General features: G+C 38.4%; 1 long non-coding RNA gene across 1 annotated transcript in view; it reads left to right on the plus strand.

The window, feature by feature from the left end:
* The first annotated feature begins 4,241 nt into the window (after positions 1-4,241).
* The window catches only part of LOC122341843, a 54,050-nt gene continuing 44,995 nt past the window's right edge, over positions 4,242-13,296 (plus strand). The window contains exon 1 of the long non-coding RNA XR_006250495.1: positions 4,242-4,570. This is a non-coding gene — a long non-coding RNA (uncharacterized LOC122341843). The remainder of the gene's footprint in view (positions 4,571-13,296) is intronic.

Below are 13,296 nucleotides of genomic sequence, written 5' to 3' on the forward strand. Positions count from 1 at the left end.
AATGGCACAGTGCAATCGCAGCACATTGCTGCAAGGCCATCGGGAGCAAAGCTGCCTGGAGCGGCCGGTAAGCCTCCTATCTCTGGCACCCACAAAGAACTGCGAGTGACATTTCTCAGCTTCCCCATCCTCCTCTTCTTTCCCCTCACTGCCTTTCTTGTCCCATGCCCCCCTCATCACATCACCTTCACTAATTACCAGGAGAGCCGGAGGAATTCTGGAGAACAAGGCAGATGTAAGGACGCTGTAGAAGATGAAGGATGTTTGTTGTCTTGCTTTATGGATAGTTAGTTAATGTTTTGGCATGGAAGAAAAACTTACGTCCCAAATCACATTTACTAAATCTAAATTCAAAGCAGCCTAATTACATTTGTAATCCAAAAGCTCTTGACTTGAATAATCCCATGAGATTTAGCCAGCTTCTGTTTTGGCACCAAAAAGTGGAACCAATTCCTCTTTTTTTCCTTTTAGGTTTAGACACCACAGGTGAATACACTAGAAAAGTGGCACAAAGCTGTCACTGGAGCAGTACCCTAAGGCACAAAAACTACACTGAATATGTTGTAGAGACAATTTTCAATTGCTCAAAATTAATTAGAAAGAAACAAGTGGAAGAAGAACATTGAATTTTAATAAAATTCGCTCCGAAAATTCAATTCCCATGCACTGACGACACACACCTGATTGCACTCATCACACTCTCTCCTTCATTTTATCAGTCTCACACCATAAATAGCAGTTCCCAACTCATTGTTCAATGCTGAGTATTGTTTCACCATTTATCAGTCACCTTTTGATAGCTACATTACAGAACCAGTTTAGTTTAGTTTTCATAGTCTAGTTATAGTCTTGCCTTGTTTGTTTTCCCGTGTTTTGATTCTCGCCTGTGTACTTCAGATTTGTCTGGATTATTGCTCGTGTTTTCAGATTACCCCTCTTGCCTAGCCCATTTGGATACTGTTTGCTAATCGTTGGATTTGTGTCTTCATCATACCTGTTTACTTCCGTTTAGACCCTGCTTCTTTTCTTGACCATGTCTATAAATAAAGGCTTGCATTTGGATCTACCCTTCTTTTGGCTCATTGGCTCTGTTACAACAACAGTCCAAAAATTTCACCATATTAAGAAATTAAAATGTTATATAAATCTGGTGTGAAATGTTTATAAATAAAATATATACTTTATTTCTGCTGACTATGCTATTGCTGTTTTTTAGCATTTCAAATTAGATTTTAATTTTAATTTTAATTGTATTTAATTTTAGTAAATGCGTTGTGCCTATTTATCATTTTAATTATTTTTAAGTATATGTAGTTTTTCTTTGTAAACAAAAAAAGGAGAAATAAATAAATACAATTTTTTTTTAATTTTAAAATGTTAAGCAAAGTAGGCAAAGTAGTCACTGTTTATTAAAAAAAAACAATGAATATTTAGCCTGTAGTGTCTAATTTTTGTCCTAAAAGTAAACTCAGGGTCAGATTAACAGATAGACATCCAGTGAGATTATACTCCAGGGTGGAGGAAGTAGCATGCAACATGCAGCCTTGCGTAAAGGAAATTCAATTTAGATTATTGCACCGGCCTGCTTTTGCCACCCGTGGGACTAAGGAGCTTGAAAATCACAGACCTTTGTGAGTTTAATAAGGAGCTTTGGTCGACTGCAACGTATAATCTCAATGTTGATGAAAAGCACAAATGTGGCGACACACCCTAACTTTGTTTGTTCGTTTAATTGTACGAAGCAGCTCACCGCAGGCCCGGGCAGCTCTGTTGTGGAGTCTGAACATGGGAGATCTCGCTTTGATGTAGCCTTGAGGATTTATTGATAAGCGATTGCTTGTGAAAGCTTATGAAGAGCTGTCTCATTCGTCAAACGTGCATCCAGCAGAGCCAGCCTTTCGATTGGAGCTCAATGATCTCATAAAGCCCCATTTCTATAAATGGGAAATGGTTCGTCTGTTACCTAATATCTACCTCTGCAGACGTTGATGGAACAGTTGTCTTCGAGACGTTGGCAGATAGTTTTGGCTGCGTGGATGGGGCCTCCTGGGAGTTTTGAGTTTCATTTGCAAAATCTGGACAGTCTAATCATGGAGGTAATACAGTGTGAAGCAGAGGCTGGTTTCACTTTCTCTGAATCTGCCATAAAAGCATTTTAGCAGCATTTACGGAATGAGTCTGTGCAGAGAAATGATTGCACGGTTCTTGGCACGCTTTATCCTCTAATGTCAGGAGATGCTTTTACGGCAACAAGAGGATTTTTCCAGCAGTTTAGATACACATTTGCCAGCTATCGGATTCACAATTTTCACTATATACTTGCCCTTTGATTCATAATCTATTGGCAAAAACGATGCCGTACTTCAGGGAGAGTCTGACTATGAAACTCGAAACTCAATATGAGACTCAATATGAATGGGGTAAAAATCTTTTCAAAGAGCATCGCTATCAGCCCATTTTACATTACATTTACATTTTACTTACAATTATAGTTCGCTTTAATAGCCATAACAACCACAAACACTTAAGGAGACATGGTAACATTTCCTTATTGTTTCCAATAAAACATTGCACTTAAACTATTACACGAACAAGCCTCTAAAAGACATCTGTCTTATTTAGGAAGTTTAATGTTGTTTTATATGTCCAGATGGCTGGGCTTTAAGCTACTATTTTAAATTAAACGGTAATTTATTGGTGCTTGTGAAGACAACCATCACTGTTATTGTTGCTCATAGTTATGGTTAAGGATTTAAACCAGCTGCATTTCTAAGTACTGGTGAATAATTCACATTGTTTATGATACGACATATGACAAAATGGGTAAAAAAAATGTAAGACCTGACTGCGTTGGTAGTCCAAGTCCATGACATGTCTGAGGTGGTCAAAATGAGGAAATCTGATCGGAAACATTTTGTTTTCTGCATTAAATTTGCTTCCATTAAGCAGCCATTCCAGCGTGTGTAACGTCTCAGAGATTCTGCCAGCAAACCCATCCAGTTGACATATCAATCAGAGCAGTTAGACTTTTACTCAATTAAGTGTTGGCACTAAGCAACTGGAAATCTAATCTATTCCGCATTAGGCTGTTTCTTTGTTAATGCTTTGTCCAGTGCATCCGACAGGCCTCGTCTCACCGTGCCAGAGCCATCTAAGATGTGTATTCTTCAAAGCGGCTAGATGTGTGCAGTAGGTCTGATTTTCCATCTTTAATCCGAATCACATCAGTGACAATCACATTATGATTCTGACGGTTCTTAAAGGCCTGTGTTTGTGGTTTATTGTATGCAAACACTTTTATTGTTTGCTTTCTGTCTGTTTAAATGAATGATACATTCACGTGTGAAACGTGTGAATTTTCACTTTTGTGAGTCACAGTGATGTCTGAAGGCAAACTACACAAGCTTTGTTTTTCTGGGTTCGTTGGCATAGAGAGTTTCTTAAAAAGGTATAAAGTGCAAATTAATTAAATCCATGTATGGCCTTATGCCCTCAGAGGCAGCATTTTACTGAGGAAAAAAATGCTAATTCTTTGTTTTATCCTTTGATCAAAATAATTACTAGAAAACAGATCTTAAATAAAGCACATTTTATACAGTAGCCTGTTCTCGCTCAGTTATTTACAACTCTCAGCCCTTAGATATTCAGAAAGTGTCATGAATTATAGGCTAGTCTATAATCCATTAATACCCTTTTCATGCTTAAATGTTAAGTGTCAGATATAAAGTGGAAAACATGAGTAATGATGTATAGGTTGGTATTAACACCAGAAGGGCCTTGATGCCTGTAGGCACGTTTGAGCAACAGAAGATCAGATAGGATCAATGACTAAACAAACCAAAAATAGTTGACACATTAATTCATACCACGGCCCCAATTGTAAATATGTTTCTTTTACTTAAGGTAGTTAAGAGAACTCCAGAATAACTATATTTAGATGTATGCCTTCTCATAATTATTTCAATAACGTAAGATAAATAAATAAATAACAAAAAACAAACTGCAGTTTTTTTTTTTTAAGATTTAAGATTTAGATCTACATTTCTTAATTATTTATATATTTTAGAAACTCTACAAATAACTAAGCTGTAGAAAATATTGAAACACGGCCAGCATTTATCTATGATTAATTATTCTGCATTACAGCTTTAATCCAAAGCGTAGCTTGCGGAGAACGCGAGGCAGACGTATACCCCCCCCCTCATGAATAATGCACACTAGCCCCGCCCCCAAGCGCAGAAGCTGTAGCAGAGCACCCGTATGCGCACGGCGTCTTCATATGATACCAGATCCGCGTCCCTACAGTAGATAGACACACTAGTCCTTAATTCTGCGGCTGCACTCTTGAATCACGGTGATCCCCTGATCACAAACCCTTTGCATTTGCTATGTGCTGACCGGTAGGCACGAAAACCAGGAGTTACTGTTTAACAGGAAAGGGAAGCCGAAGGACGAAGCGTTTACACTTGGCGAAGGTGTTCTTCATCTCCAGCGCTTCCCACTATACGGACACCAGAGCAAAAGAGCAGCGGATCCTCCTCATCCACACGACTGCATATCAACATAACGGGTAGGTACAATCTCCAGAGGACTACCTAGCATAACGTTCAGCTTGTTGACGTGAAATGGGCGACGGTTACTCGTCGTTTCCGAGCGGCGTTCATCGTATTTGATGAATCAATTAACCATCCTATTTATTTACAACGTTACGAGTAACGGCGGAGTGCTGGGAAGACAGACTTTCAGCTTCAATGTCTCTCCTTGGAAATGCTTGCATGTACCTCCCATAGACGGAGATACAGTCGGATCTTATTTGGCAATAGTGTTGCGCGTGCAGGGTATGGCACAGACGCATGGCAGGTTTAGTGCGTGCATTGTTAAATTATATATGTATATATGTTTATGTATATATATGTATACATATGTGTAATTCACTACATATGTGTAAAGATGTGAATGATATACATATCATGGATATGTGTGTGTGTGTGTGTGTGTGTGTGTGTGTGTGATGCTGCTGTTTTTAGTTTTTTTGTACAAATTTACATATTACTCCAAAACATTTACACAAAGGTCCTTTATTGTCATAGCAGCATGTAAACATATGACTGGGGTTTCCAGTTCTTCTGGTTCATGTTAATATTTGTTTAAATACCATTATATTAAGTAGGGTAGCCCTGTTTTGTTGTTATTATTATTATTATTATGAAGAGAATGTGTTTGTATATCATTGGACTGTGGTGTGGGAAACCCTCCTTACGAGCAGCCCATAATTATTGCATGCATTTATTGCAAATGCATGCAAAATCCATGCGGCGAATAATACGGCATCATTCCTTCTGCATCAGCATTGACTGGAGCACAATGACGGAATTCAGTTCACAACTGTGTATTGACGTTTTTGGCCTCATTGGCCATCACTCATTGGCTTTCATGCAGTAGATCACCAGCTTTACCACCACCCTGATTTTAAGGAGGCTTTGCCGGGTGTGGCGCCACACTTTTGAACTTGAGTGCCAAAGAATTTACCTAAACTTATCATTGGCTCATAAGCACATCCTGATGATGCCCGCTTGATTGTGGTTTTTAATATAATATCCTTATTCCAACAAAGGCTTTTAATTTTATACCTCATGTGAGTGTCGTTTACGTCTTCACAGACTGTTATCCCTTCTTCAGAGAGACTTTGCATTGATGCATAATCCAAAATGATCCCTAAAAATAGGTGCGGTAAGGGTCATCCACGCGTTCCTAGAAGTGATTAGAATGCTTAATATTTAATTTCTACGTGATTAGTTGTCCATAATAACAGCTGTGGTGAAGTGATTAGGGATTTCCGCGTGCCGTCTGGGTTTTGGGGGCTTGAGACTCTTCCACAGAAAATCATCTCAGCTGTGTCTTAACCCCGGCAACTTCCTTGGTCTGGGGGGCATCAGCTGAGAAAATCACACAATCGTAATTAAACGCTGTACACTGATACACCGGCTGGCCAGTATAGTCTGTGTGAACGTAGGATGAACAGGCCCAGGGTCCTTAACTAAACACCAGTGAAGTAGGAGAACTTTTGCTCTTGTTTTGGAGAGAAGAGGTATTTGACAGGTATATTTTCTCATACGCCACATTGCATTCGCAAGACAAGTGAAATTTAATTCGAAATTGAAGGAAGCATGAAGGGCCAGGAGGAACTGACAGATTTGACACAGCTTAAATTGGTTTTCCCAAAGTTAATTTCAGGCCGTGTTGTTTTGACCTCAGATGACAAATAGTGTTGCCACATTTCAGATCAAATCTTGGGGATTTGTCTTTCATAACTTCCTTTTTACGCAACTGAAGAAGAATTCTCTGAAGCTCTTGAAACCTAGGAGCCCTTCAAGCGTGCTAGAATTTGTTCTGCGCTCTCGACTGCAGTCTTGTTTATGTTGAATGTCCCGCACGGTGATCTATGGGGAAATTTTGGCGTAATCTCATTCTCATAATTTAAAATGAGCATCCTGCGTCATCTGCTGGTTATTCGAGTATCAGACAGGAGGGTCCGTCACCAAGGCAACAAGTCACCACAAAGCTGAGCATGCCAGGTGTTGCTCTTTAACATTTGTCCCTTTGAAGCTTACGCACCCCTATGGGGACCTTTTATGGGGTCTGTTTTCGGCCTTTTTGCTGCACTTGGCCAGGCATACATTGTTTCTCTGCTTGACATGTGAGCGTAGCCAGGATGCTAGCTGAGTACGGGTTTGAAGACCCCCATGAGCTTTTATTGCATATTTGTGAGGACCTCACGAAAACTATTATTCACAAAGGTGATCAAATAAATGCTTAATACAGCTTAATATTCTGAAATATCCAATAAAATGAACAAGCTATTTCAGGTTTAGCAATACAATAAGACTTGTACAACAGACTTGTACAACAGCCTTTTAAATAAAAAAATTTCTAAGAAAATTCTATTGTTCCTTAATGTTGAGTTGTACAATATTAATATATTCTTGTCATAATTTCTTCAAGTTAAAGGTTTAGGTGTATCTGATTTTTTTTTATCAAATAAAATAATGGCCACGCAGGAAATGCAGACTTTTTTTGATTTAACGTTCACCATCTATTAAACTTTGAATTTGAAGTGTACAGCCCTGCTTTTGATTTTATTCATCAAAATTTTCTGAAATGTGTAACTCCATCATCTTTTTCCACATTTTAGAATCGAAACGGCCATATGTTTGTGTGAAACTGGCCTAATACACAATATGTCTGTGGAGTTAATCAAAAAGGCAAAGTCTGCAAATGTAATAAAACAGAAGGCCTGTGGTAAATAAATGGAGTTTGGACCCTTGATTTTTTGCTTTCTAGACCAGGTTCACCTTAATTATGTGAGAAGTATCAGATGTATGGTGTGGTGTGCAGCTGTAGAAACCCAGTGTGATTTAAACACGTTGAAATGTCTTGCCTCATCTACTGCCGTGTTCATTTTTGCTTTCAAGTGTCATGTTTTGCCTTAAATGTCTTACTCCACTCACACAGCCGGGCATTAGGCTATTTTTGAAATTCCCGGCTTGGTATTGGGGGTTTAATCATCAAAATGATTTTCTGATGCCTGAAAGATTCAGTCATCAGCCTTATCAGGATCCTCAGTGATGTCTATCTGAGCCAGCCAGAAACAATGCTGAAAATAGAATGGTTTGATACCAGACACGTCTTTTCCAGCAGACTGTGTTTCATATGATCTGTTGTTTGGAAAAGCTAGACTCGCTCCCAAACCCCCAAACCCAGTTATGCTGGCTTCTTGTGCTTTAGATGGTACTTCTGCTCTGCCTTTCATCAACATCACATTGGGGTTTTGGGATCAGATTCTGCAGTGCAGGTGGGTTTCGTCTTATCACCACCCTGATCCTGAAGAATTCTGAACTCTCGGGGCGCCTGAGGTCTGTCTTCAGACTCTTATTTTCTCATTTCTCTCATACATTCCTGTGGGTATGATTTAATTAACCTATTTGTCAGTTGCACTCCGCTCTCTCTGATATCAGCGATGAAGCTACGAAGTGACTGAGGAAGTCTGGGTCATCAAACGTCAGGGGCAGAATCAGTGTTTGTTTTGGCTCACTGCTGTGCCATTGTCTTCTGTGAGTTTATCCCAGCGTTCAAGCCGGCGTTGGTTGGTCAGTTTGTTCCATAGAGACGGGAGTTTTCATTAAGAAAACATCTAGATGATTTTGTTCCCAGGGATATATAAAAACTCTCCTGATGAAGCTCATGAAGCTCAACTCATTGACATCACCATGGCTTTGCTTTTTGGTTTGGCTGTTGTTTGGTTGTCTTGGTGTTAGGTGATTTATTTTTGCTGTTTTGTGCAATGTTGCAGGAAAACAGAAGCAAGCTTTCATTGCCACTGTGATTCGAGGAAAATGGTCTTAGATTAACGTAATGTCTGTCTGATGATTTAATTGGATTCAGTCTCATTTGTTGTCGGATAATTGTCAAGAATGGTATGACCTTTTATGGAAAAATTATGTGAAAGATGTGGATATTTCCTATTGATTATTTTCTACGTAATGTTAATTTCTTTGCCAGTTATTTTTTATGCAGTTTGCATTAAGTAGTAATGTAGTAAAACGCAAATAAGTCAAAATTAAGTGAAATATTGCCGCGGGTGCCTAATATGGATAGCAAATTGCCAAAACTTGAATTTTGTTCACATACCTTCACTTATTGTTTTGAGGGGTGATCTAAATATTTGCAGTGTTGAATCAGATGAAAAACTGACAGGCGTGTGCTGCCGTTCTGAAGATGTTTTTTGCCCTCCAGGTCTTTGAACCGGTCACGTGACTGAAGACATTGTAAAACATTGTATTCTTTTGAAAAAGCTTTTTTAATCCTACAGCAAAAGTCATTGGGGTCCAGCATATTTATTTTCGGTTTAAAGCTGTGCTTGAACTATCCCTTTAAATTCTGGTGTACTTGGAATATAGTGCACAAGTCACACAGGCCATTTCCTGCACTTTATTTTGAATCTTGACAGCTCGTCATCACTCCAGTGTCAATATATTCAAAGGAGTGCGCAGATATTCCCCACAAATTCATGTTTTGTTGGTAAAAAAAAATCATACTGGTTAGACCAATGTGAAGGTGAGTAAATAAGCAATAATGGGTGAATTTATTTCTTTAAACAAAAGTGCATTGTTGACTGAAGGCGACCAGGACGCTTGTTCACAAAGTGTGAATACGAGCACCTTCAACCGAAGCCACATCATTTTCCTGGTATATTTACCTAAGAAGTCTGGTTTGTAAATCTTCTAAATTCAACAACCTGTTTAACTTTCCTTGTTTGCTCATGTACAGCATCCAGCAGTTCCCACACTTTCTCCCTGTTGAGTGGAAAGTTAATTTTCTCTAGCATTCGGTTCTCTTCTCGAGTGCACTTCACCATAAACAGGCGCTAAGACCTCTTAATGGCCCGGTGTCTGACAAACTCGTTTGTCCCTTTAAATCCAGTTAATCCGGATGACGTTTTACACCACGGACACCAGTCGGTTACCTACAAGTATTTGTTTACTTGGCGTGAGCTGTTTGCTATGAGAAGCACCTCTTGAGTGGCTTTACACAAGCAAACACAAGCATGTGACTTGAAATACCTAACCACTCATTCTAAACAGGCTTTTTATTACTTTTTATTGTCAGAGATAGTAGATTAAGATAACAGTTCTTGTTAAAAGAGGAGACCGTAGACATTGTATAGACCTTGGAATAGATCTCATTTAGCATCTGTGACAGGAAACAAGCTTTCTTCGATAATGTTGAAGACATAGCTGTGACTTTGTAAGGCCGAAGCGTACTGTACTGTCACCTCCAGTGGAGAGGGTGACTGGAGCCCTCTGATGTGATATGATGGTTTCTTCTCCTCGACTTGCACACACCATCTCCTCCTCGATGTGGTGTTAAGACGAATGCGTCTCTGCAAGTTTGCAAGTTTCCATTGTGTTATGCCAGTGGCGTGTTTTGCAACGGCTGCAGGTTAACTGCTGGATCCATCTCTGATCTGACAGGCTTTCTCTGGGTGAAACAAACCACCCAAAGAAGCTTAGTTCAGTGTGAAGTCTACTATATCTTACACTCACTCCAGCTGTTAGAAGCTTGAGAGCTTGATTTTATTATATATATATATATATATATTTATATATATATATATATATATATATATATATATATATATATATATATATAATGCTCATAAAATAAATTGTTTGCATCTATAAATTGTTTACACACACATTTTTAGCAGTCTGTTGGAGTTAGCAATATCAAATGATAAATTAATCAATTAATTTATTGCATTGCTGCTAGCAGATGGCCTGCGATTTTAAATATCTGTTAGGCACACATGCATATCTCACATTTGCTCATTCTGCTGATGTTGTGCCTCTATATTTGCTGACTCGCATGATTCAGGCTGTTGGTCAAACAAAGGCTGACGTTTAAGTGATGATGAAAAAATCATTGCCACCGGTTTAGGGTTCTTTTGTTCTTTGTTTTGCCCAGCGCTCCACAATCAGCCATTGAAACCCGGAGTTAAGCAAGCAGAGCAGAAAGGAGAAGTAGAGGCTTTTCAAACATGTGTGCTGTAAATCTGCGCTGCTCTGTTGTGTCAGACAGTCTGAGTCATTGTTGTGGCAGATGTCTGTCCAGGCACCTTTGACCCCTTTGCTTGAGGCCACAGTAACTGCCCTGTCTGGAAGGGCTGGAGAGAGCCTGTTAAACAACAGGCTCTGTTTTACATTTAAAAGTGTTGACATGTTCCAATTAAGATGCAGATGTTGTCATTCTTTTTGTCTTTGCTTTTCTGGCTTCCGAATTTAACATCGTTCACCTCTCTCAAACTGTGAAAATGTGTGATGTACATAGTGTACTAGAGTATTAGTGAGAATTCAGGGTCTTCTTTTCATACGCAGCTCATTAATTCAAGTTTTTTTCCATATTCATTAGTGCTAATATGCCATCACCACCTGGACCAGCTGGTGACAGCCGTGAGTGAGGATGTGTGTGTGTGTGTGTATGTGTGTGCAAACACTTGCAGAACGTTTGACTGTTTTAAGCCTACCCTTAATTTGATTCTACACCATCTCCTGCCCATTTTGGGCTGTTTTCACATTACTTATGTCTGAATTTTGTGTTCTGTTAGAGTATGTAGTGCACCGGACAAAAAAATAGCTTCTTAATATTCTAAGTATTCTACCAATTTAAAATAATTGTTTTCTGTTCGAATGCATTTTAAAATGTAATCTATTCCTGTGATCAAAGCTGAATTTTTAGCGTCATTACTCCAGTCTTCAGTGTCACATGACCCTTCAGAAATCTGTCTAATATGCTGATTTTCTGCTCAATAAATATTTATCAATGTTGAAAACAGCTTAGTAGTTGTGTGAAAACTAATGCAAAAAAAAAATATATATAAATATATTACAGTCAGTTTTGATTACTTGAATGCATCCTTACTGAATTAAAGTACCACAACACTTTTTTTTGTTTCATCGTAGTACTATAATTCAGATTACTACATTCACCATGTTGCAGTTATCATGTGACCTGCAATGTCAGTCATGTTGCATTTCCAAATATAACTCTATAACTACTATAAATACTAATTTGATTTTTACTGAAGTGTCTGCTTCAGAAATGTAGTGTGTTCCTTAAATTGTTCATAAACAATAGGCATATTTTGACTTTACATTCTGTAGAGTTGGGAAGTAGAAATATTTGTTTGTTAATTTAAAAAGAAATGGCATGAACAACCTAATTTACATTTATAATGACATTTTAAAAAGCGGATATCTGAGAAAACTCCAATGATTTTAGCAGAAAAGAAACGTTGTGTCAAAGCGAGTTGTTATATTTTGATGAAGGATTTTTTTCTTTGAAATAATATAAGCTGATGCATCATTCACACTAACACCAGGAGTTCAGGTTTGCTTTCACAATTTGCCACGTTAGCAAAATTTCTGTGAAATTTCACAAGCAAAAACTTATTCATTGTCTGTCAATAGCAACCAAGCAAATTTCAGTCGGTCTGTTGTGAAAACTGTGTGAGTCAACTATTATGCCTCACTGAAAATTCCTGATCACATGGATTCCTGAGACTGGATCTTGTCCATGAAAATTCAGTGGTACAGCGGTAAATCTGTCTGTTGCTTATTGAAACCAAGAAATCAGATTGTATTTTTTTTTTTTTAATAGTGATAATGACCTTTAGATATGACCTTCACACACTCCCAGAAGGCAGTGTGCCATGGCTGCTATTGTTCTCCTCTGTATTCGATGCTTCCCGAAATAAGACACCTTTGACCTCTGCTGTGACCGTCTGTTCCTTCTAGGAAAATGCCCATTTAGAAACAAGACCCTTTAGGTGGAAGGAACAAACAGGAAGGCTGCCTCGACTTCTGTTCGACGCAAAAGAAGTGGGTTCTGTCTTTATTAAAGAGCCAAGAGTGTGAGAAGATCTCTCTACCGTACAACATCTGTTTCCTCTGAAGATAATCTCAGGCTTATATGATCCTCAAACGGACAGCTGTTTGACTGAGAGTACAGAAAAGACTGATTTACCGCTTTCTTCTAGAAGTCTCCTTAGGGAAGCGTCCAGGCGAGGTGCTCTGTCATCTTTGTGTAAAACAATGCTAGGTACGCTAACAGAGCCTTCAATGTTGCGCTGTATTGAATAACTGTGGCTTTGCAGGACTGCTTTCACCTCAGTGCTATGGATTATCAACACCGTGAAGCTATGCTGGAGATGTTAGCGTGTATGACTCAGATGTAATACCATGTATACAGTAACACCTGAGGCCTGGATTTAAGTTTTTCGCATCAAGCGGTTTGATGGATAATATGGCACTCAAATGTGATGCCTTGAGCTAAGCAAGTGATTTGTGCAAGTGGGACGCTTTCCTGGATCAACATCCTTTCTTGAACCTCGAACAACTTTCCTGTCAAACATTCAAATATAAATAATATGTAATATAAATATTACATACTTTAATTTAGATGTATTATATTGGTAAAAATATGTATATATTAGATTTTGCTATTATTGTTATTTATATACTTGGCCATTAAACACTAGGCTATCCCTAAAAACAGATAATTATTGTTTTGATAAAGATGTTTTATAATCATAAGCCTAAACCATAACATCCGAGGGCACTGATTGGCTGATTTATTTGTTATTGCAGATTTTAATTATTTTGGATTCACTTTTAAAAGATTAACTTTTTATTTTTGTAATTTTTGTTTTTGGATTTTACTCATTTTATGACTTTTTGA

This window comes from Puntigrus tetrazona, chromosome 3, assembly GCF_018831695.1.
Source record: "Puntigrus tetrazona isolate hp1 chromosome 3, ASM1883169v1, whole genome shotgun sequence".
Classification (NCBI taxonomy): domain Eukaryota; kingdom Metazoa; phylum Chordata; class Actinopteri; order Cypriniformes; family Cyprinidae; genus Puntigrus; species Puntigrus tetrazona.